The 25272-nt window shown below is 38.8% G+C and overlaps 1 long non-coding RNA gene and 1 pseudogene across 1 annotated transcript; one reads left to right on the forward strand and one right to left on the reverse strand.

Moving 5' to 3' along the window:
* Positions 1–2186: 2186 nt before the first annotated feature.
* Positions 2187–3545, forward strand: LOC148937813 (uncharacterized; annotated as a pseudogene).
* A 6071-nt stretch (positions 3546–9616) lies between these two features.
* Positions 9617–9921, reverse strand: LOC148937814 (uncharacterized). Its single transcript, XR_016138029.1, has 2 exons — positions 9857–9921; positions 9617–9698 (listed from the first exon to the last, which is right to left on the reverse strand). It is a non-coding gene; the product is annotated as an uncharacterized LOC148937814 (long non-coding RNA).
* Between the last annotated feature and the right edge of the window lie 15351 nt (positions 9922–25272).

Genomic DNA, 25272 nt, shown 5'->3' on the forward strand with positions numbered 1-25272 from the left:
GTATAAAATATATACATATAGACACACACACACACACACATACACGCGCGCGCGCGCGCGTGTGTGTGTGTGTGTGTGTGTCTATATGTATATATTTTATACACGTAATGGCCCTGCCGTTACAAAGGTAATGTTTACTATTCCACTACTACGGCTGGAGATGGCCGAACCGCCGATTGCTTTGCATCAAGAGCGTCTTGATAAGATATGCGCTTTATATTTTTTGTCAAATCATATCTTTTGTCAAATTATTATAAAGCAGTTTTTATATATTAAATAATTTTTATTTTTACACATTAAATTTTCTTTTTAATATATGTGTTATGTTTTATGAATTAATAGTAGTATTTATTATTATGTTAGAATTCTCTATTGTTAAAACTATTATTATAAATATTATTTTATATATAACATATATAATACATTGAAAAGAAAATTTTATATTTTGTGGAAATAAAAATTATGTAATAAAAAAACTGCTTTAATGATAATTTAGCGGAAGATATAATTCAGATACATTTTTTTTTTATGAAACGCTCCTGAGAACGATTGACGATTCGGCCGTTGAGCCTCGCTTGGTAGTAAGAGTTCAATAGGCGTCGCCTTTGTAATCGAGCCGAAAAGGACATAGTTGTAGAATTAGTATTCTAAGTACTCAGAGAAAAGTTTAATTTATATATATATATTTTTTTTTCAGGTCAACTATTAGTATATCGGAGACACTACCGTGTCTCTTGATATATATATATAATATGTATATAAGAGTTTTCAGAGTGTTTCGAGGATTGAAAAAAGCGTTGGCGTAAGTGTATTGCATCGGGAGGGGATTATTTTGAAAGCGATGAATTTGATTTTGAAGAATAAATAAAGATTTTTCACTCTATAACAAAAATCTCGTTTATATTTGATCACAATAGTGTGTATATATATATATATATATATATATATATATATATATATGCACTACTGTGATCAAATATAAACGAGATTTTTGTTATAGAGTGAAAAATCTTTATTTATTCTTCAAAATCAAATTCGTCGCCTTCAAAATAATCCCCTCCCGATGCAATACACTTATGCCAACGCTTTTTTCAATCCTCGAAACACTCTGAAAACTCTTCTTCCGGAATGGCCTTCAATACCTTCTTCGTTTCGGCTTGTATCTCCTCAATCGATTCAAAACGGTGTCCCCGGAGCGGTCTTTTGAGTTTACTGAATAGCCAGAAGTCACACGGTACTAAATCAGGCGAATACGGTTGTGGAACGATATGGGTCGAGTTTTTGGCGAAATGGTCAAGAACCAGTGCAGTATGAGATGGCACATTATCGTGGTGCAAAAACCATGGTGCAAAAACCGTGGTGAGTTGTCTGCCCATAAATCTGGCCTCTTGAGGCGAATATCTTCACGCAAACGACGCATAACACTCAAATAATATTCCTTATTGACAGTTTGGCCCGGCGGAAGGAATTCATAATGCACCACACCACGATAATCGAAGAAAACTGTTAACAAAACCTTGATTTTTTAGCAACTTTGGCGCGATCTTTTTGGTCTTGCCTCACCTTTTGCACGATTGGTATTATTCGCTCGATTGGTCGGTTGTTTCCGGGTCGTACGCATAGATACAAGTCTCATCTCCAGTTATTATGCGTTTCATCTTGTCCTGGTAGTCAAAAATCATTGTTTCACACACTTCAACGCGACGCTGTTTTTCCAAAAAATTGAGTGTATTCGTCAAACGAGATTTGACTCTTCTCAAGCACAAATGGTCTTTTAAAATGATCTAGACTGATCCAAATGAAATGTTACAGTATCGGCAAGTTCTCTAATTGCCAATCGACGATTTTGGAGCACCAAAGCCTTGATTTGCTTCACGTGTTGTTCATCAGTTGATGTTTTTGGTCGTCTTTGATGTGGTTCGTTTTCTACGCTTTCTCGACCATCTTTCAACATTTTATACCAGTCAAATACTCTTGGTCTTGATAGAGCCTGGTCACCAAAAGCCTTCTGCAACATTCTGAACGTTTCAGTAACAGAAATTTTATTCCGCAAACAAAATAAAATACAATTTCTTTGCCCAACAGAATCACACATCGTAAAAATCGAAAAAAATACTTTTGGATATTCACAAAAACGAGCGTTCACTATTAAACAAATGAAGAGAATGACATAAAATTTTACACAGATGTCAAAGACAGTACTATCAACTTAATCAAAAAAATATTTGTCAGAATCGATGAACCCGCGCAATTTAAATTTAAAAATCTCGTTTATATTTGATCACAATAGTATATATATATATATATATATGTATATATATATATATATATATATATATACAGTTTATTAGCGCTATAATATACAAAACAGCTGCCACAATACATATATATCAGCTGTTTGGCGCTGTATAACGGCTGCCATAAGCGCTTAAAAATATCAGCTATTTAGCGCTGTATAACGGCTGCCATAAGTACTGAAAAATACCAACTGTTATTAGCGTTTTAATTGTTTACACATAGTATAAAAAAATTAATTTAGATAAAAATATTTGTACAGACAAAGAAATTTATAACTTTAAAGCCTACAAAGTAAAACATAATTGTCCAGGGTAGATGGTTGACAGATATGCATATGGAACATTTTCAAAATCTTTTACGAAATTGTTCACAATATGCATCTGAAATATAGAAATTACAGTTACTTGATACCATCCATATCGATGGATAAAAAACATATACAAATATTACACAGTTCATCAAGTTCATCAGATGGACATTGGGTATGTAGCTATTACGATAGAAAAAAAAATATATATATATATGATTCCTTAAATAACAAAAGATCGCACGAACATCATAAACGATTTTTGGAAAGATGATTTCGTAAAAAATCCTGTCAAATTTTGTGCAATATTGTGCAATATTAACCGAATGGTAGTGATTACGGTGTTTTCACAATAGCTTTTGCGACTTCATCATTATTTAATATTAAACCTGACAAAGTAAAGTATGAACATAAGTTAATGCGATCGCATTTAACAAATTTTTGAAACTTTTGAATGTAATTGAGCATCCTCAAGACTCGCAATATGGTGTTGTTCAAAAAGTACTTCCATTAGCAGTAATACAAGCGAGAGAAGCTGAAGCGATTCGTATACGAACAATACGTCAACATGAAATGGAACAACAGAAAGCGACTTGATTAAAAAATGTCGCGATATTTATACTATTAAACAAGAATTAAATAAAATACAGTTAACGCAAAGTACAATAAACAAAATACAATTATCGCAAAGCGTTTCTAAAGAAATACAATTAACACAAAAAATTAATAATATTCAAACCGAACAAAATAAAAATGAGCATTCTCAAAATAAAGATCAACATTTATATCCAGAAGTTTTACAGTTAATGCAATGTGCTTCAAACAATGTTATGGAAGTACTAGTCAATACTACATACTAGTCAATAATATTCAGACGGAAAGAAATATAATTAAATGTTCTCAAAATAAGGAAAATCAAAATAAAGAAAATTTAAAAAATAATTTTACCAGAAAACGTCATCAATACAGGATCTGGACAATCGCTGTAAAGCGTCATCGATATCAACAGGATTTAGAAAATAATCGTGCTATAAAATGTCGTCGATACGAGCAGAACTTAGAAAATAATCGTATTAAACAAATACATCGATACAAAAGAGATTTAAAAAATAATCGTCCTAAATAAGTGCTTCGATACAAAAGGGATTTAGAAAATAATCGTGTTAAACAAGTGCTTCGATACAAAAGAGATTTAGAAAATAATCGCGCAAAAAAAATGAATACGTTATTTTAAAAATTTTCAACATGAATGAAATAAAACGAAATAGACAAAAAGAAGTAAATTATGATCGGAAATGGTTATATAATAAACGATATTATGAAAAAAAAAATTGAAAATCCACTTTTGTTAAAAATAATAATTGCGATATTACCAAAAATATTATTAAAAAATATGAAAAGTTTTGATCACGAAATAATATTAAGTTTCATAATCCTAAAGCTATTAAGAAAATTTATAACAAACTTGATATTAAAAATCACGTTGAAAAACAGTTAGAAGCCGAAAAAATCATACGTTGTTGTATGCATATTCGAGATTATGTTCGCAATATGTATAAAATATTAGCTTTACTAAAAAAGAAATCAGAACTATGCTTGAGTCTATTAAATATAAAACAATTAGTGAGAAATTAGGTGCATTTTGTGGCAAATCGAGGCATACAACTTCGTCTCAAAAATTATTTTATCGATTCTATCTGTAATTCTTAATATTATAATACTTCTATTGTAATATTACTTTATCACAATCTCTGGAATTAAAAGATCAAAATACAAATGTATTACTTTTAATAAAAGGACAAACAAAAAAATCATGGTTATGTAACGAATTATGTAAAATTCATGATCCAATTCTAATTGTTCGTTATGAAACATTCCTCCGAATAATAAGTACATGTCGGCTCACTTTTTTCGCTTACAGACATGTCAATTAAAAAATATTTAATAGTATTCCAAGAAAAAAAATTCTTTCAACACATGAGTGACGAGAAATCCAGCGCGTATCGGATAATCTTAAAATTTTATGACTCGATTCCTGAAAACATTCGGAAAACTCGCGAAAATTGGAAGATCGCCTTGAACTACTATTGAAAAGACTTAAAAGGAATTTTTTTTTTAAATTCCTCACAAAATTCAGATATTTTAGAACATGTGCAGCCAATGCAACAGAATGACATGGATATGAAAGCGTCAATAAATTTTTAGACATTTCTTCAAGCTTTTTTTTAAAAAATAAGTGTTTCCCTGTCACAGACACATTGTCGCATAATAAGTCAATAATATTTGAAAATGGAATTTGCAGCTTTCACATTTCCATTTTAAAAATATTAAACAACTTTTCCGAACTAGAATCTTTTGCATCGACATCAATTAATTTAACTAATTACGAGTGAACATCTAAAGTTTCAGAATTGACATGTCGAACGAAAAATGGATGACATTTTTCGTTCAAGATATCTGATATTTCATCAATAAAAATTTCGTGTTTTTAATATTTTCTACTACACGATCAATCTTCACAGGGCACAAAACATTCGAAATTATTTTCGTACATTTTGTGCGATCCATATTCATACAGTTTAATAGGATCTTTTTTTACATTCTGAAAAAATTAAGAATTATTTGTGCAGTGTCAAGGGAAATATTTTTGTTAGCAATCAATGCAGCATATTGAATCTCTGCTGACTTTTTCCGCTCATCAAATGTCAAAAATGTTTCATCATCTTCATTAACATCACATGTATTAACAATACCTTTTTTATTACATTTATGTGTATGCATTGCTGAATTTGCATGTCGATAAATATTCGATAAACGAGCAGCAATATATTTTTCACAAATGCAGCAAAAAACTATGTTTATATCATGTGGCGCTTCACACAACCATGGCTTAAGTTCTTCAATATCAAACCATCTTACTTGTTGTTTAAAAGTGTCTTTTTTTGATATATTTATTTAGACTCGAACTTACATCGACATTACTTACATCACATGATGATGTACTTTCTCTATAATTATTTTTGTGACACGCAGATTCTGCCTTAAAAGATTCATACTGCACAAAAAATTTTTATTGCATACAATGCAATAAAAAAGATTGTTATCGGGCGGTACTTTATGTATTCAAGACTTAAAGCGATTATCAGTAAGCCAATTATCTAAAAAGCTCCGTTTACTTTTTTTTATTTGCTTTGTTACACGGTTTTCAAGATTCATTAAAGATTCATAAAAAAAAATTAGAAAATGATGAAACAATATATCTAACAATATATATATATATATATATATATATAAATTTTATAATGTTTAAATTAGCTCATTACTATACAATAACTTACATGAATCGTGGCACGAATCACTAAACGAAGAATAATGTACAGCACACGAAAGATCATACAACCATACAACATCATGATAAGCCACACAATAATTGTGTAATAAATAATGGTTAATTATTAAGCTTCTATAAGAACAAGATTTTAAGAACAAGATCTTTCTCAAGATAGTAACAAGACTGATAAACCTTTCACAAGAAATCACACTGAACATGGCAGATTGTCGGAGTTTCGTGAAAAGGTCGCAATTGTCAAATATTTATAAACAGCGAGTGAGAGAAAGCAATACAGCAGCATCGCACAAACTTTACGTCGCATTCGTGAAAACGGTTTCAAAAATTCTACCCCTTATAAGAAGATATGTAACTCGGCTTTTTTCCGGAATGTTATTTGGCTAACTCGATACATAATGTATTAAAGTAAATAATATTATATGAAAATAAGTTAAGAAATAAAATACTTACTTAAAACTCCTGATACGATGAAATAAATCAAATAATAAAATTCGACAAATAAACGGCACGTAACATTGATACATATATGAATTTACAATAAAAAATTAAACCTGCGCGCGAAAAAGAGTAACTATGCTGGTAATTGTTTTGGCATTCGTTTTTTCTTTATTTGTATTAAAATTTATAATTCTTTGCTATGAGGAATAGAAAAATTAATGTAAAGTTTGAACGTATTTTTGTCAAAATAATGTTAATCTTTATAAAAATAATATTAATATTCATTTTCTAATAGTGCTGATTATACGTTAATTTATGGACGTATAGAATAGAAATATTAGTAATTTCATGATAAATAAAAATAACATATGATAAACATTTGCAATGTAAACCATAAATGAAAAATCAAACTGGATAGAATAATTATTGAAGAGAAAAATGACATAATTAAGAAACTATTATATAATTTCACGTATAACATATAACATTTATTAAAATAAATTCATTTTCGTTTTATTAATTCTGCAATTCATTCATATGTGTCAAGTCAACCGAGAACTACCGTGTGACTTTACACGAGTCAGCGAGATGCGAACATCCGAAATTATCGAATCTCAATAACGGCTACTGATTAAGTTCTAAATAGATTTGATCGATAGCTTGAATCCGACTTGCATAATAAAAGTATTTTTATTTTTCTGCTACGTGCCCTACAAGCAGAGATATTGCTACGCAAAGTCCGATTTGGAAATTTTTTAAGGGGATCCTAAAACGAAGGACGAACTCCGACGGCCATCCATTAATGCCAGTAGTAAGTGGGTAGCCATGGCACGTCAAAACAAATCCTCACCACTTTCGCACTGGTGCCAGGGGTGTGGTCTCCGACCGTCAAAAACTGGCAGCCACGTGGAAATGGAGCGTTCTGATTGGTCGGTGGGCGTAGGAGATGATAATTAGGTAATTAGTGGGAGCGTTCTGATTGGCTGACTTCGTAGCTGCCCGGCGCGTGATTGGCTCTACCCATAGTGCCCCATGTGTACGATTAGTTGTCGAAATGCTAGACGAAAAAGTAGGGGAAGGGGGAGAAAGTGTCTGGGACCGATCGGGGTCCAAAAACAAAATGGCATCTGCGAAAAAAAATATGGCGGGTTTGTAAAAGGAATATACTTGTCGAGAATGGAATGCGATTTTTTGTGACACGTGGGATGGAGCGAAGAGAAGAAAACTAATTTTTTGCGAGTTTTTATCGCGTGTATATGGAATATGATGAATCGGGTTTTCTTAGGACGAAAGATTTCTGGGCGCCTAGCGAATTTAAATAAATTTCTCGAGTCGTTTGACATTTTTTGTATGGAGGAAATGTATAAACGTTTTAAAAACACGAGGTTTAGTGGAGTAATATTTGTTAGAGTTATTTACCGAATCGTATGATATTTGGGAGAGGAAAACAAGAACGGTCAGGTTCGCACTAGAGGTTTCTGACGATGACGACGACGAACTTAAAGTTATACGAGGATTTTATCCTATCCATAAACACGTGGGCTGAAAAAATTTTCTTTCGACGTGACGATAACTATGCAAGAATACTGAAGGGAGAGAGAGAGAGAGAGAGAGAGAAATGTCAGAAAAGAGGAGGAGGAGAAGGAGGAGAAGATGATGGAGGAAGAGGAGGAGGAGGAGGAGGAGGAAATGGAGGAACGCGAGGAAGAACCCGAAGAAGGCGAAGAGGAAATTAAAGAAACACCGCCTGGTATAATCTTTTTTCTTAATTTCTTTTTATTTATGTTCGTATTTAATTTCTCTTTTATTTATGTTCGTATTTAATTTTAAATTATCGAATTTTTTAATAGGAATTCCTCCCAGCCCTATTCTCTAAAGCTCTCTGCGAGAAGGAGACGCTAGCGATAAAAGGCGAGGTACCTCAGAAAAATATGCTTGTTTACTAAATTAAATACGAACATAATATTCTAAGCAATCTCGAAATATTTTCTATAAAATATGATTCTAATTTTTTGTAACTTTTGCACAGAAGCGAACACTGAAGAGCCGCAGCGTGGAGGAGGGCTTCCACCTCAGGAAAATTTGAAGGAGGGAGAGGTTGAAGAGAAGCAGCAGGAAATAGCAAATGAAGAAAGAGAGGAGGAGGAGGAGGAGGAGGAGATGACGGGAGAAGAACAAGTGGAAGAGGAGGAAGAGGAGGAGGAAAGGGAGCAAGCACGTATTGGGGTCAGAAATTTTAATCATTTGCTATTAATCGGGGAAAATTCGCGCCGCTTTAGAAATTTCGCGATATTAGGAAGAGAGGCGATATTCCGTTTGCGTCCGCCGCCCGAAGGAGTCGAAGTTTATAACTGGCTTGAAAACGCATTCGCTGAAATTCATGCCCTACGCGTTGCATACCTCCGAACTGTATGATTACGTGGAATTTACATTCGATTCGGCAGATTTAACGCACGGCCCGGCGGGATTATCGTTTCGGCTGGCACGCGACTTAACTTGTGAGGATATTTGGCGCCTTGTGAGTTCAGTAGCGCAAAGCGCCGGAGGTCTCGATATCGCACGGGATTTTAACGTACGCGTTTTCAATGTCGCGGCATCCAGAGATCATGGGCGCATTTCGAATAAACTTACACGGGAAGATGTTGCGAAATGTTCGATTTTAACAATCTCCAATTCGGATAATTTATGTTTTCCCCGCTTTCTCGTGACCGCGCAAATTTATCACGAACGCAGTATGTTGCGTGCGGGGAAACTTTACGAGCGGAATGTGGTAAGACATCAGAATTCCTCGTTACAATGCGAACTCGCATTGGATTTGACGAGGAAGGCTGGCGTCACTATTCCGCCGGAAGGTTGCGGGATTCGGGAAATAGAATGTTTCCAACGCTTTCTCGCCGCATCCGATATCGCCATTATTGTTTATAATTTTGCTACTTTCGGGCGCGGTGAGAGACCTTTATTCGACGGAACCGCGATACTCGCCTCTCTAGAACGTGAGCTTTTGTATCTAATAAATATTATATATTATGAGCAACAACAACATTATAGTCCTATTTTAAATTTAAAAGCCTCGGGAAGTAGAGGGGGTTATTGTATATCGTTGTAGCGGATAATTGCTCTGCCAGTGATGGTTAGGCTGAAGCTGCCTTACCGAAGAAGGCAGGCTCAATCTCTGAAAAATTAGAAAGGCAAGAGTAGGCAAGATAATTGAATTCACGCCACAATTTTGTTGTTCGACCGTCGCCAGCAACGTCTCGCGAAGTTCTGACTCGGTCACGTTTATTCTTGAACACTCAACTGCTAATTCTAGAACGTACCAAAATCGCAGGGTTAACAGAACAAATAGCGCGATATTTACAACGACTAAAAACTAATATCAGAACAAAGAGATCGAAAACGTACAATGTCAGCAAGGGCATCGCGAACACGAGGACAGCGCGTGACATTATTTTTACGAAACGTACAATGCCAGCAAGGGCACCGCGGACACGAAGGAACGTTCGAGAACTGAAACGCTAGAAACAAGAAATCACAAAAAACAAAGAAAGGAAAGAACGCACTTGAAATATATCGCTCGCAAGAGAAAAGCGGAGCGCCTGAAACGCACGCTACGTGTGCACGCAAGACGCTTGCGAAACGCTCGGAAAAACGCGGACTAGAACGAGACGCGATACGGACGGAAAACGAGACGACACACAGACGCGAGCGAAACGCAACGCGCGTAAAACGGAGCGCACGCGGAAATTGATGACGGCACAAACGCAAGCGCGAATAAAATGACCAGACGGTGCGGATAGAACACGGAACGTGGATGAGACGCACGCGAAAAGGCGAGTAGAGACGTCACTCGCGAGCGAAAGAGAAACACTCGGTCGACCGCTCGCGAGCGAGAGAAAAAGAGACACTTCACACACGAGAAAAAGAGCGAGATGACAACCGATCACGCGCGAGCGAGAGAGAGAGCACGAGTGCACTCGCGTCTCGCGCGCAAGCGAGAGAGGTGAAGGCGCACAGAGTGTGAGAGAGGCGGCGAGCACTCGGCGCAACTGGTGCGGCGCGCGGGGCCGGCGCGACAGAACCTGCGACACTGCACAGACTTCGACGCTTACACGACACTTTACACTGCACAGGCGTGGTCGCCTACCGGTCACGACACAGTGACACGTTGACGATGATGATGCCGGAGTCTCTCTCTTCCTTCTCTCAGCCAGACGCGTGGCTGCTGCTGTGTGTCCGATGATTGACACGTAATGGCCGCTCAACACAATGCCCGTGGTAATGGCCGACGGGGAAGAAGGCGGAAGTTACCACTCTAGTCGTGGCACCAGCGTCTGCTTCTTCGGTGGATGGTGGCGTTCGGCGAGCGTGCGAGGCGGCGGAGCAGCGACAGGAGGCAAGGGCGCCACACCGTGTAATATCGGTTATCGGGGGCTCGAGCCATGCTTGATGCAATCTCTCCTGTCGTGCTCCAGGAGGATTATTTGTATATTTGCCAATGGCGTTGGAGGGTGTCGCCGCTGCAGTCCGACCTGCATCCATCGAGAGAATAGGACCATCATCTCTCTGGAGTACCGGTCGTGGGGATTCGAAAGAATACATGTATATATGTATATTGTAATATATATATATATATATATGTATCATTGTATTGTTGACGTGTTATTCTAAACACGTTATTTGCGATAAATATCATCACATGCCTCGGTAGTCGAAAGGATAAGATGCCTGCCCGGTAAGCAGGAGATCCAGGTTCGATTCCTGGCTGAGGTGATATTTTTTCGCAAAATAATTACGAGTTTTCACGACTGGTTCGTGGTCGGGCCCCGCCGTGACGCACACCCTCCCTTCTTATTTGGGAAAGGGATCACCGCTGTTCAAACAAATGTTCTCGTTGTAACAAAGCGTCGCCGTGCGAGTAACGTAAAATCGTCGAATGTTAGGTGTGAGACTTGCAAACGGTTGTTCTTAGGAAACGCATGCTTCGAACATCATCGGGCGACAAAGTCGTATGACGGGAAAACATCGGCGAGCGTCTGCAATACCATACGGCTTTGTGAAGATTGCGGACGGATTATAAAAGCGACAAAAAGATACGAATGTGCCGGTTCTTTTTGCAAAATTTGCAGTTCGCAAAAACCGATAAATCATCTTTGTTACATGCAACCTCTCTCACGTGAAGACAGATCCTCCGCTGTCGATTCCGACGGAGATTCTTCTGCAGTTACGAGAGAGAGCGAGTAAAGTAATACGGGTGAGCGGAAACGCAATAAGGGACGAACGGCATTCGTGTTTTACGATTTTGAGACACGTCAAGATCAATCGCTCGAGGGAACCGATATGAAAATTCACGTCCCGACACTCTGCGTCGCATATCAGATTTGCGATTCGTGTGTAAGGATGGATAATTTGTCGGTGCGCTGCGACTGGTACGGAGTACGCGAATTTGTTTTTCGGCAGGATCCGGTAAAACAATTTGTCGAATTCGCAACACGACCAACGAAACATTTTACACGGATTATTTGTATAGCGCATAACGCGAAATCGTTCGACGCGCAGTTTATCCTCCGGTACATCGTAGAAAATTATTCTGAATTAGAACCTCGTATAATTTTAAACGGTACAAAAATTATGGTCCTAACAGTAAATCGCACGAAATTTATCGACAATGTTAATTATATGCCGATGTATTTGTCAGAATTACCAAAGGCCTTCGGGTTACCAGATACTTGTGACAAAGATCTTTCCGCACTTATTTAATACTGTTGATAATCAAACATATGTCGGTCCACTACCTGATGTTCGTTATTATGCGCCCGAAACAATGCAAACAGAGAAACGCGTACGTTTTCTCGCGTGGCACGCGGAAATGTCGGAAAAAAATATAGTATTTGATTTTCAACGTGAAATACTCGAATATTGTCGCACCGACGTTAATATCCTTCGACGAGCATGTATGGCCTTCAGAAAAATATTCTTACAGCGGGGAAACGTGTGTCCATTCGAGGAATGTACAACTATCGCTTCAACGTGCATGAGAGTTTTTCGGAAAAACTTTTTGCGCGAAGAAGAAATAGGAATCATTCCATCGGGTGGATACAGAGTTAAAGATAACCAGTCGCGCAAAGACACGAGATCGCGCGCAAATTCGTTATCTCACTCGACAAGTCTATCCCAACGATCCAAAGTTCCTCGAGGAAGCGTATCACGACTCCACGGATATTTATTGCTCGATCTGAAACAATCGATTCCCGACGAGTATCGTTTTCATACGTGCATATATCCCCGATGATACGCTGAATTACGTTTACGTATCGCGTAGATCCTTTTCCGGAAGTTTCGTATAAAAGTATTGTACTCGCATTCTCTCGCGACAGTCGCGCAACTTCCTCGCGATGAAGAAGAGAATGTCTTCGGTTAATGCGAGAAAAATCGCAGAACGTTCGATCGGTAAGAAAAATATCTGTCTTCTCAAAGCGCTGTGTTTGAACAAAAATCAACGCTCTTCTTACGTCAGGCAGATGAAAAATTCATTCGTTGTATCTGCGAGTGCGTTTTCAATACTCTCAAGGGTAATGTCCCACTCGAACGATCTGAAAAAAATCGTCTCGGTAAATATAATATAAAGCATCTTTGCGTCGCATAGCGAAAAAAGACGGTAATTGGAAAAGTAAGAAAAGGCTATTACTACAGCGAGGCGGATTTTTACCGTATTTCATAGGGCCTATACTTTCGTTCCTATTTTCGAAAATTATCAGAGAATAGAATATTATCAGAGAGAGAAAGAGAGAGAGAGAGAAAGAGAGAGAGAGAGAGAGAGAGAGAGAGAGAGAGAGAGAGAGAGAGAGAGAGAGAGTAAATCTAATTATGGAAAGGGTAAAGAAGATGGTCTTGATTTCCACGGAAAATCTCGAAAGAATGCAACATCGTCTCCAACAACATCAGCAATCGGAAATAGGCATCGGTGAAAACTCCATGCGGCAGAATTCGGAGACGATACATGGAGAAAATTTAAATTCCATACAAACACTCAGGACGACTTTGTCACGGCTCGATTCCGATATGATCAGAATTCTTAATTCTCCCACCCCGCGCGATGTAGGTGAGAAATGGAAATTATATAAAGAAGTACTTTGGCGATATCTCCATTTTGATAAAGCGCAAAAGGAAGATTCGACGCGTAATGCCGCCGATGAGAACAATTCAGATGCACAGGAGGGGGACATGTTGGAACCAGCGCGCGAATCACAATCATTGAGCAAATTTTCTTATCTTGATGAGCAAGTAAGTAATATACTACGTGTCAAGTTTCTGCGTAAGCGCGAACGGCAAAGCGTCGAAAAAATATTAAAAAAGATGCCGAAAAGTTTTTGCGCCAAGGCGCGTTTACTTTTGAAACATTTGATCGATAAAGCAGTACCCGCGAGAATTACTTGGGACGAGGAAGGAATCGCGACTATCGATGGTGACGTTATAAAAGATTCGAATATCACGGAATTGATAAACGACGCGATGCGCGAGAGAAAAATCGTGAAAGCAATAGGAAGAGATCAGTTTGCGCGATTACTATGTATGACAAACACCCCGGCTGTACTTGTAGGAAATAAGGAATTGTTAGCAACCACATTTGTTAAGATATTATCACTACGAGTGAGTTCCACTCCGAAAATACCGAGAAAACTGTCAACGGCGACGAGGAAAAGAGTACGACGCACGAAAAAGGGACAAAAATGCAAGACCGAAAAAGAAGAGCGAGCGAAATGCGCATTGTTTCTTTCGCCGCGTTTTCGTAAAGATGATATCTCTATAACCTTCACGAAAGATTCTCGACAAGAAAGAGACGCTTACTCGATTAAGGAGTGAATTGAAATGATCAGGCTTGAAAATTTGTATTACAATTCAGTGCACTATGCGGGGTATTCGGCAACGGATAACTTGTCGCGTGCCGCTAAACCGAATTTCTTACGTAAAGAAGTAGCTTGCTGGCTCGAATCGCAAGACGCGTACACGCTGCACCGTCCGTCGAGACGAAAATTTCCGCGATTACGTTACAACGTGATGAATATCGACGATCTGTGAGAGGCCGATTTGATCGAACTCCGTAATCTCAAAAGTTACAACGACTTATTTTCTTATTTTCTCGTGATTATCGACGTACTTAGTAAATTTGTCTAGGTAGAACCATTGCGAGATAAAACGAGCAATTGCGTGACAAGGGCCTTCCAAAATATATTCTCTCGAGAAGCAATGGTCGATACCCGTGTACTTACAAACCGACAAGGGTGAAGAATTTATCGCGCGACCGATGCAAGATTTTTTAAAAGAAAGAGGCATATGTTATCGAGTAATCCGGACGTCAAAGCCGCCGTCGTTGAACGCTTCAATAAAACGTTGAAGGAGCGAATGTAGCGCTTTTTTACATATAAAAATATGCGGCGTTACATCGAAGTGCTGCAAGATATCGTGCGCGCTTACAATCACACTCGTCACTCGTCCATCAAAATTCAACCGGCGACCGTTACGAGAGAAAATGCTCGCATCGCACGCGAAAATATGGAGCGACGTAGAGAAGAGAGAGAGAAGGGGGCGTCGAAAGTAGAACAAAAGGCTAAATTCGATGTTAACGATCTTGTTTGTGTCAGTAGAGCAAAAGCCACTTTTGAGAAACGATACGAAGTGCGGTGGAGCGAGAAAATATTTTGAGTTTATCGCGTTCTTCATTGGCGAAGACCCCACGTGTACGAATTGTGCGACTTATCGGGTGAACATATCGATGGGATTTTTTTATAAACAAGAATTAGCACGGGTCAGTAAAAATTTGGGGGGGGAAGAGTTTATCGTCGAGCGCGTGATAAAAAGCAGAGGACGCGGTGCTAATAAACAGCTGCTAGTTAGCTGGCAAGGATATCCCAGTAAATTCGACAGTTAGATTCCCGCTTCGAGTTTAACTTTTCTCCAAGATGGAGGAGGAGCAATTTTTATGGTTCTTCCGAGCGATAGCAGTAAGAAGTATTTCCCGGGAAATACATGCTCTTCTTTCACCATGCAATTGCCTCACGGCGTACATTTATTCGGAGAATGGGAAGTTGCGCTTAGCGAAATTCAATTTCCCTCCAGTCTTTTTCACGTACGTCGAAATGATAAAATTAGATTTGTTGATTTGAAGAGCGTAAAGGATGAGAAGATGCTGATAAGTTTACGGTGAAAGAAAGAATTGCACTTACAGGCAGGGGTTTATGAAAATACAGAGGATCTTATCTACGCGATTAATAAAGAGTGTAGACGCAGCGATTCGCCTTTTACTTTCGAACTACAAAAAGGCGGGTGGTAATGTCCGTATACGCATCGATTGCGACAACTGTACTCTCGTTCATTAATATTTTTCAAATATTGAGGATCAACATCGATGATACAGGCACAATAAATTGTAAATGGTAAACCGTCACAAGTTATCTAATTCCAACGAATTAACGCCGTTTTTGAAACTCGGTTATGGCATCGATACTGGACGCGTTGTATCTTTCTGGACTGTAGAACCTTGTAGCTTGTGGCACAGTATCCCTGATAAAATGTACGTTTATTGCGATCTTTGCGAGCTTTACATAACCGGCGATACGCGGAGTTCATTTCTTCGAATTGTTGCAACCGAAATACCCGGATGTAATTACACGTACGGGACGAATCTAGTAAAATATTTCCCCACTTTGCAATATACTCCGTTGCGTCAAACGAAATTCCATAAAATTGAAATAGATATAAAAGATAATCGTGGAGAAAAAATACCATTCGTATCCGGAATGTTGATAGTAACATTATACTTTAGACGTGTCCGTTAATTACCATTCGCGGTGGAAAGTCTACGAAGCTTTGAGAAAAAACTAAATCTCCATGGAATACGACGAGTATTACGAAATGTAAAACAGGGGAGGCGGAATTCCACGAATTTTCGTCGGTTTAGCCTATTAGCGCGATCATGGAATAGGTAGTTTCCTCGGAGGATTATTTAGAAGAATACTTCCTTATCTAAGCAGGGGAATGCGCGCAGGAAAGAAGCTTTACGCGCCGGAATTGGCGTGATAGAGGATGTTGAAAACAACACTCCGTTCAAGGAAGCAGTCAAAACGCAGCTCAAAAAATCGGGCAGAAATCTTAAGAGAAAAGCCAAAGAAAATATAAGTAACTTGATGAAGAGCTCGGGATATAAAACATCCGCGAAAATACGAGCGGGTCAGTTTCCCTTTGGAGGGCACGACGCACGCACCGCTAAATCCGGAAGAAGCACGGTTCGTAAACGCAGACAAGCCGGTAAAAAAAAGAAATCTTCGAAAATCAGCATGAAAAAAACGATTAAAAAAAATGATCGAAGAGGAAAGCGAGTAAAATTAAAAAGGCAGCGAAACATCGACAAAATAGTGGGAAAAAGCGCACCGTATCCAATATTCGCTTAATCGACGCGCGTAAATTTGAGAGATATGTCCTTTCTTCATACCCACTCGAGCGAGTGTTTAAAGAGTGAGCTCGATCTTTTCAATTTACCTCCTATTCAAATCAGTATCGAGAGTTTACAATGGGTTTATTACAAACCTCGCTCGCGGATGACACGCCTATAGAATTCGTCGTACCCGGACACGGAGAAGATTATTTAGATCTCACGCATACCATGCTAAGCCTTCGCGTACGAGTGGAAAGTTTACCTGGAACATCGACAGGAGAAGGAGAAGGAGGAGGAGGAAACAAAATAGGCCCTGTGAATCATCTACTATATTCGATGTTCAACCAGATCGACGTGTATTTCAATCAAAAACTCGTATCACCTTCAAACAACGCCTACGCGTACCGCGCGTACATCAAAGCATTGTTAAATTATTCTTCATCATCAAAAACTTCCCACCTGACTTCCTGTCTATCGGACACGGACGAACCCGGTTATATGGACGCGCTATTAAAATCGGACAACCCCAATCAAGCTCTCGTGACACGCACCCGATACATCCAAGGAGAAACGTTCGGTAGATCTAATAGGTCATCTTCATTGCGACGTCTTTAATTAGGATAAATTTTTAATTAACGGAGTGGAGATTAGAATGAGACTCGTTCGCTCGAGAGATGCGTTTTGCCTCATGGAAGGCAACTCAACGTCAAAAATACAGCAACTAGCATTCTAGATGCTAGTTTACTCATAAGAAGAGCAAAAATAAGCTCTGCAGTGTTACTCGAACATGCGAGAATGCTGAGTAAAACAATCACCAAGGTATCCTCTAATGCGAGTTGAAGTTAAAACATTCACGATTCACGCCGGAGTGGTAGGAGAATCGATTGATAACGCGATACTCGGGCAACTTCCCATAGTTATCTACTTTTCATTTCTATTTCTTCGAAAACTTACAAAAAATAGCCGTAGTTTTGCTTTAGACGCGAACGTCGTTACTTCGTGCAAAACAGATTGAAAGTATATTCTACGCATCATGGATATAGTTATCGATATACAAGGTTTCCGCGACGCTGAGGGGAAGTTTATGCCGAAGGAAGTAGCGGTTGTCGCCATTAACGAAACATTCATATGTCACTGCATTATGATGCCTCCATATCTATTTGTCGAATTACCCGAAAAATACAAACAAGAAAACAACTGGCTCTCTCGAAATTTCCACGGAATCGAATGATTTGACGGAACGTCAATTCCAAACATTTCATGGCGAAACTACGTGAAATTGCACGGTAAGCGCGTTACATATACACCCGAGGTCGAGAGAAGATATATTATTTGGAAAATACACTCGCAAGAAACGTATATAATCTAGAAGGAATCTCTCCTGCTTTCAAAAACCTGTCGGAAGGCGAAGAGCATGAATTGTGCTGCGGCCATCACGGGTTTCATCGAAATTTCGACAAATTTTATTGCGCGTTACGCAATGCATGCAAATAGAGATACTGGATACGATCTTAAGAAGGGAACTGCGACATAAGCAGCGCTAATTTTTTTACCAATGAAAGTTCCGATGACAGTGAAAGTACAGAAAGCGAGGTTTTTACAATAAAACGAAATTTTCCGAGTCTCGTTACATGGAGAAATAAGAGATTAGAAACAGAACAAGCGAGGTGCGAACAAATAAAAGCGGAGAAAGAAGATCTATTGAAACTGGAGCGTGAAAAAAAGGAAGCTTCTACCGTATAATCCTCGCAAGAGGATAAAAATATAACGACACCGGCGAGCCAAGAAACAACTCAAACATCATTCCTCTCGAAAGATGAATTCGCTCGAAATCTTACGAGTGTTGCATCATCTCAGTGTCGGACATGCGGTGTGTATCCTGCCAACAGAATCCCGAGAGTGTGAATGAAATCGACGGCCATCGTCGCGAACACAGATAATCACGATCGTCCTGGACAACACTAAGTTGCTTTCTACTTAGTACTTAGACAAGCACGGAGAAGGCACGTATTTTGATAGCTACGGACTACCCTGGATTCCAGATTCAATCTACGACGAAACTCTACTACTCATAAATGGAACATCATGCGATTACAAGACATATTTTCTCAGACCTGTGGACAATATTGCTGCGTATTTCTTTATTATTTATCTCGCGGTTATAAGCTTAAACAATTTCTTAAAATATTCAGCAAAGATTACGAACATAATGATAAGCTAATCGTACAATTATTTCGTAAAATCTTTCTTCACGGAATAAAGAAATGTGAAAAATCTCATGTAACATGCTGTCATATACAAACTTTTAAGAATAATTAAATAATAAAGAAACACTATTATGAATCGATATAATATGTATGATATAACAATAAACTTAATTTTTTGTAACATAAATTCCAGTCTTTGTCTGTCTTACTCTCTTTTCCCGCCGGCCTAAAATCTTAGTTACATAACTCCAAGCTAAAAATATCCAATCATTTTTCAGATATTTTCGCTTGCTTACCATAGAATTAAGGAAAACCTCGCTAGTGTATAAATCCCAATGTTAGAAAAATCTAGAGTTTTATATGTAGAAAATCTTTTTAACTAGCGTGTTTGTCATAGGATAAAAGCCTCGTATAACTCCAAGCTTCTAATGCGAACTTGAACGTTCCTGTTTTCCTCCCCCAAATATCATACGATTCGGTAAATAATTCTAACAAATATTACACTCTACCAAACCTCGCGTTTTCAAAATGTTTATACATTTCCTCCATACAAAAAATGTCAAACGACTCGAGAAATTTATTTAAATTCGCTAGGCGCCGAGAAATCTTTCGTCCTAAGAAAACCCGATTCATCATATTCCATATACACGCGATAAAAACTCGCAAAAAATTAGTTTTTTTTTCTTCGCTCTATCCCACGTGTCACAAAAAATCGCATTCCATTCTCGACAAGTATATTCCTTTTACAGACCCGCCATATTTCTTTTCGCAGACGCCATTTTGTTTTGACGCCCCCCCCCGATCCCAGACACTTTCTCCCCCTTCCCCTACTTTTTCGTCTAGCATGTCGACACCCAATCGTACACATGGGGCACTATGGGTAGAGCCAATCACGCGCCGAGCAGCTACGGAGTTAGCCAATCAGAACGCTTCATTTCCATGTGGCTGCCAGTTTTTGACGGTCGAAGGCCACGCCCCTGGCGCCAATGGGAAGGTGGTGAAAGTTTGTTTTGATGCGCCATGGCTATCCACTTACTACTAATGCCATCTAAATGGAATTAAAGAAATGTCGATAATGATCGACAATTTAAAAAGTCGATATTATCGACAATTTAAAAAATCACACATTACATATTAGATTTAATATGTAATTTTAGAAGATGTGTGTGTGTGTGTGTGTGTGTGTGTGTGTGTGTGTGTGTGTGTGTGTGTGCGTGCGTGCGTGCGTGCGTGCGTGCGTGCGTGCGTGCGTGCGTGCGTGCGTGCGTGCGTGCGTGCGTGCGTGCGTGCGTGCGTGCGTGCGTGCGTGCGTGCGTGCGTGCGTGCGTGCGTGCGTGCGTGCGTGCGTGCGTGCGTGCGTGCGTGCGTGCGTGCGTGTGTGTGTGTGTGTGTGTGTGTGTGTGTGTGTGTGTGTGTGTGTGTGTGTGTGTGGATATCTCTCCAATTATTTACAACTAATGCATTAGTAATAATCGATATCATCAATACATTTTTATGGCATACATTTTTGCCAGTAATGTCAAACAGACACTTCTGATTATAATTTTTATCAATACCGTCCAAATAGACGCTTCTGATTTTTATTATTCGAATCACACTGTAGTATGAAATATCGAATGGAAGTAGTAATACTAGGCCGGTTCTGACTCAGGTCCTTCGAAGGGGATGCGAGTGTGCGGGCGGAAACGGAGGGCGCGGAGAAGAGGGGAGGGGAAAATCAGAGGCAGCGATCCTTTGAACTGAGCCGTGGGAGAGGAGATAAGATAGTAGGATTCGGTGAAGGGGATATAAATAAGTGAATAAAAAAGTAGATAAACAAATAGATAAACAAGAAGATAAATACATAGATAAACCAATAGAAAATTGCGACTCGAAGGACCATGACGTCACGGGGGGAGGGGGGAGGGAGGGTAGTGAAGAAAGACGAAACGAGGTGAGATAAACAAATAGGATAAGATAGCAAGGCGATATAAACAAAATGGGGCGGCGAAGATGATATAAAAAAATTGGACAGGACGCGTGGACATGACGTCAGGGGGGGGGCGCCGCCGCCACCGCCGCCGCCACTGAGTAAAAAATAAATATCTCTCTCGTATACCTATTATCTCTTCCGTTGCAGTTTTCTCTCTCTCTCTCTCTCTCTCTCTCTCTCTCTCTCTCTCTTATGGCGAATGTTATTTTTCTAATTATTTTATGGTGGGGAAGAAAGAAATAAAAGAAATACATGTTTTTTCCATATTATATATGTTTATATTTTTAAACAACAATTGAATACATTTAAGTGTGAAATTTTTTTATTCACATTTTTCTTATACACTAAAAACTAAAGCTAACAGCTCGCAATCGACGAGTTGATGTCTATCGAATGTATCGCAATTGCGTATGGCATTCGGCACTTCCTCGGGATTTCTTACAACAGACGCGATGTTGGAGAATCGCGTATATTTGGTATCGATCGTATCGACGAATCTGACGAGTCGATTGAAAGTCACATCGATACATTCGTCCAGATCAAATATACGGCGCAGGGTCGATTCGATCATCGTTACACGTACGTTCAAAGATTCAAGACGTACGAGTGTAACGTCGTTCATCTGACGGTTAACGGTCCGACGCTTATAAAATTATCTTTGTAATTATTTCGCAGCAATTTGTAGATATTCCATCGCTGCTCGTAGAATCCCTTCCACGTTTCAAGAGACAGTATCAATTCCTGTCCCCGATGATCTCCCAGAGCGATCTCCACGTAGCTCGGTGAACCAACATTGATTCCAATTTCCAGAAATTTGTAACCCGTGATCGTCAAAGTGTAACGTCTGCTCAGTAAGCGCACCTCGCGATGCTCCACCGAAATACTGTAAATTAAATATATAATATTGCACAATATTGGAAAAAAAGAGAAAAAAATATAAAAAATGCAGTTGAAACTTGCGCGTTACATTTCTTCTGTTGTTATCGCCATTGTACAGGGCGCTGCTTCCTTTGGCGGAATACATTGCGTGTTGTTCGAATGATGGAGAAGCGGAGTACCTTTTTTTGTCGTGCAGATCGTTCGATGGAGGAGGAGAACTGATCGCGTAAATTTTTGACATGGCAAACCGTTAATCCCCCCCTCCTTCCTTCCCCTCCTTTTTTTCTAGGAATTTCATTGTTGCAATCAAACATGTAGCGACATGTTCGCAAAGGAGCGCGATGACAAATTTTTTTCTAGGAAAAGCCCGCGAAAAGATAGCTCTTCAGAAATCGACGTACGTGTCGCGACGTGTTAAGAGAAGCGCCGATACTCCGGCTGCTATAAACAAATGGGGGAGACCTATGATGATGCTCCGACAAAGGGACAAAGAAATTGTCGATGATATATAATGGATCATGGGGTGTGTGCAGGATCACAGTAGATGGAAGTCTAATGGAGAGAGAAAGCTGACGTGCATACAAAAAACATGATTGCATACAAAAAAAAAACGCAAAAGTATCGCGTAGTGTCTAACGCTCAACGAGAAGAAATGGCAAGTGAAGAGGCATCGCAGGAATTTGATTATTTGGCGTATATTATATGTTTATTAAAAATTACTTATCCAACTGAAGCAGTATGTATATTTATTCACATGTATCTTTCTAATGTTTAAAAATATTATTAAACTGAATATTGTAAAAAATATTAAACTCAATATTTTTGTAATTTGACAGACATTATATCTCGATGATATCTCAGTTGTGGAAACCGTGCAAGTACGGAATCTTATAAAAATTCAGATACACTACCCGAATGGGGTACGTAACTTTTTCTCCTTTTTTTCTTTTACTCTCTTTTGTCTTTTTTCCTTTTATTTGATATGTGATGTATTGTGTGAAATTGAGATTTTTTTATTACTTTTTGTAGTATTTATGCATATATGATATCAAAATTAATGGTTTTATGAATATTAATCATCGACGGTGGATATGGTATCAGTCACGCCAACACAAGGAGTTTATACTTTTTATGGGAAGAAATTACTCGCGAGGACGTATTTGATTTGCAGAGACTCTTTGGTTTACGTCCATATGAAGATGATGAAGAAGTGTAGTGAACTTTTTCTACAAGATATTCTCATTACTTTAAATAATTACATAATTAATTGAATAATTACATAAGTAATAAAGATCTACAAATGAATGTTTATACAATAAATAAAAGTGCATTGTATGATTTATTTTTTTTGCATTAAATATTAGGTGTACAAAAAAGATCTAAGCTTTAGATTTCATACAACCGAAATAACAATTTAAATTTTATATATCTTCCCGCCCTTTTGCGGTTTTAAAGTTGACATTTGGCCTTCTAAAATGCCATACGGTTTGGCGTTTGATAACCTCAAAAATCAGTAGTGTTCACAATGGCAATAATAAAAGAGCATATTCGATTTTCCATCCACTTCGCGTTTCATCTGAAGAAAAATGCTGCTGAAGCCACTGCAATGATTTGTGCTGCATATGGAGAGAACGCTGTAAGTCATACTATATGTAAAAGATAGTATCAAAAATTTCGCCAAGGAGATTTCAGTCTTGAGGTTCATCTTGAAGATGAACCATGTGCTGGACGCCCTCAAAAGATTGAAACGGACGAATTGCAAGCACTGCTGGATATAAACTCTGCGCAAACTGAAAAAAAGCTTGCAGAACAGCTTGGCGTTACGCAGCAAACGCAGCATTTCCGTACGTTTACATACGATGGGAAAAGTTTAGAAGGAAGGCAGATGGGTTCCGCATGAATTGTCCGAAGACAACAAAAATCGTCGGCGTGACACTGCACTCACTTTGCTTTCAAAGTTCCGGAAAAAAGATTTTCTGCACAAAATCATTCACAGGCGATGAAAAGTGGATTCTTTATGATAACCCTAAACGTAGAAAATCATGGGTTGACCCTGATCAACCTTCGATATCGATGCCAAAGCCTAATATCCACGCCAAGAAGGTTTTGCTCTGTATCTGGTGGGATTGGAAAGGTGTGTTTTATTACGAGTTGTTACAATCAGATGAAACAATCACGGCAGACCGCTACCAACAATTGACCAATTTAAGCAATGCATTAGAAGAAAAGAGGCCATTTACTCGCCAAGGACGTCGTAAAGTGATCTTGCTTCATGACAATGCTCGATCACATGTTGCGAAAGCGACTCAGAACCATATCTTTCGTTAGGCTGGGAACTTCTCCCGCACGCGGCGTATAGCCCAGACATGGCGCCTTCCATTACTACCTATTACGGTCGCTGCAGCATTATTTGGCTGATACACGTTTCGTGAGATTTGGAGAGATACGAAAATGCATTGATGACTTTATCGCTTCGAAGCCGGTGAGCTTCTATCGTCAAGGAATTCGCAAGCTACCCGAAAGATGGCAAAAGATCATTGATGCAAACGGGGAATATTTCGCTGATTAATATTTTTTTGTTTGTTTTTGAATAAAGATTGAATTTTACAAAAATAAGCTCAGAACTTTTTGTACACCTAATAAATATTAAAAAAAATTTTTCATTTTTTTAAATCGTCATTCAATTTCTTTGTCATGTGCATGACCGACACACTGACCTACATTCCTGCCCGACGCGTGCGAGTCACCCCGGCAAGATAAACTTCTCGGCGTTATATGATAAGAAGCGGTTGATCGTTAGAATTATCAACGCATAGGAAAGAAATAAAAAAACATAATTCGTATATCATATTTATTTTATTCATGGTTATCTGACCACCAATTAAATAATTTGAATACATTTTGTAATGCGCAATTAGTATAGTGATATCCGCATCGCATAATATTATCAGCGTCCAGATTGTTTAGAGAATCTACGTCTTCGTAATCAGCATCCAGAGTCTCGATGTACACGCGCTCATCGTCCATAGCAAATTCCATTGTCGTTTTTCATGTCCCTTGACATATACGACAGCATCGCTGTCATCGTCGTCGTCGTCGTCGTCGTCGTCGTCGTCTTCCGTTCCATGCACAGTCTTTGTAATCAAACTCTTAGCTTTGCTGTATGAAATCGTTCCGTCGTCTCATCGTAGTCTATGGTGATGACGTATCACCCAGCGTGCGCGAGGCTTGTCGGCACTTGCGAGGAAATGCCATGGTATAGGGCTTGCGAAAATGTAGTGAGAAAGAATGGTTCGTTTTCTGAGAACGGCAAACTCCTTTACAACAAACTGTCCTCCAACGAGAAAACCTTGCAGGTCTACGAACGTTAGCACAACTATGACGAGCAATTTT

This window comes from Pogonomyrmex barbatus, unplaced genomic scaffold (assembly GCF_055798465.1).
Source record: "Pogonomyrmex barbatus isolate J1 unplaced genomic scaffold, ASM5579846v1 scaffold11, whole genome shotgun sequence".
Lineage (NCBI taxonomy): Eukaryota > Metazoa > Arthropoda > Insecta > Hymenoptera > Formicidae > Pogonomyrmex > Pogonomyrmex barbatus.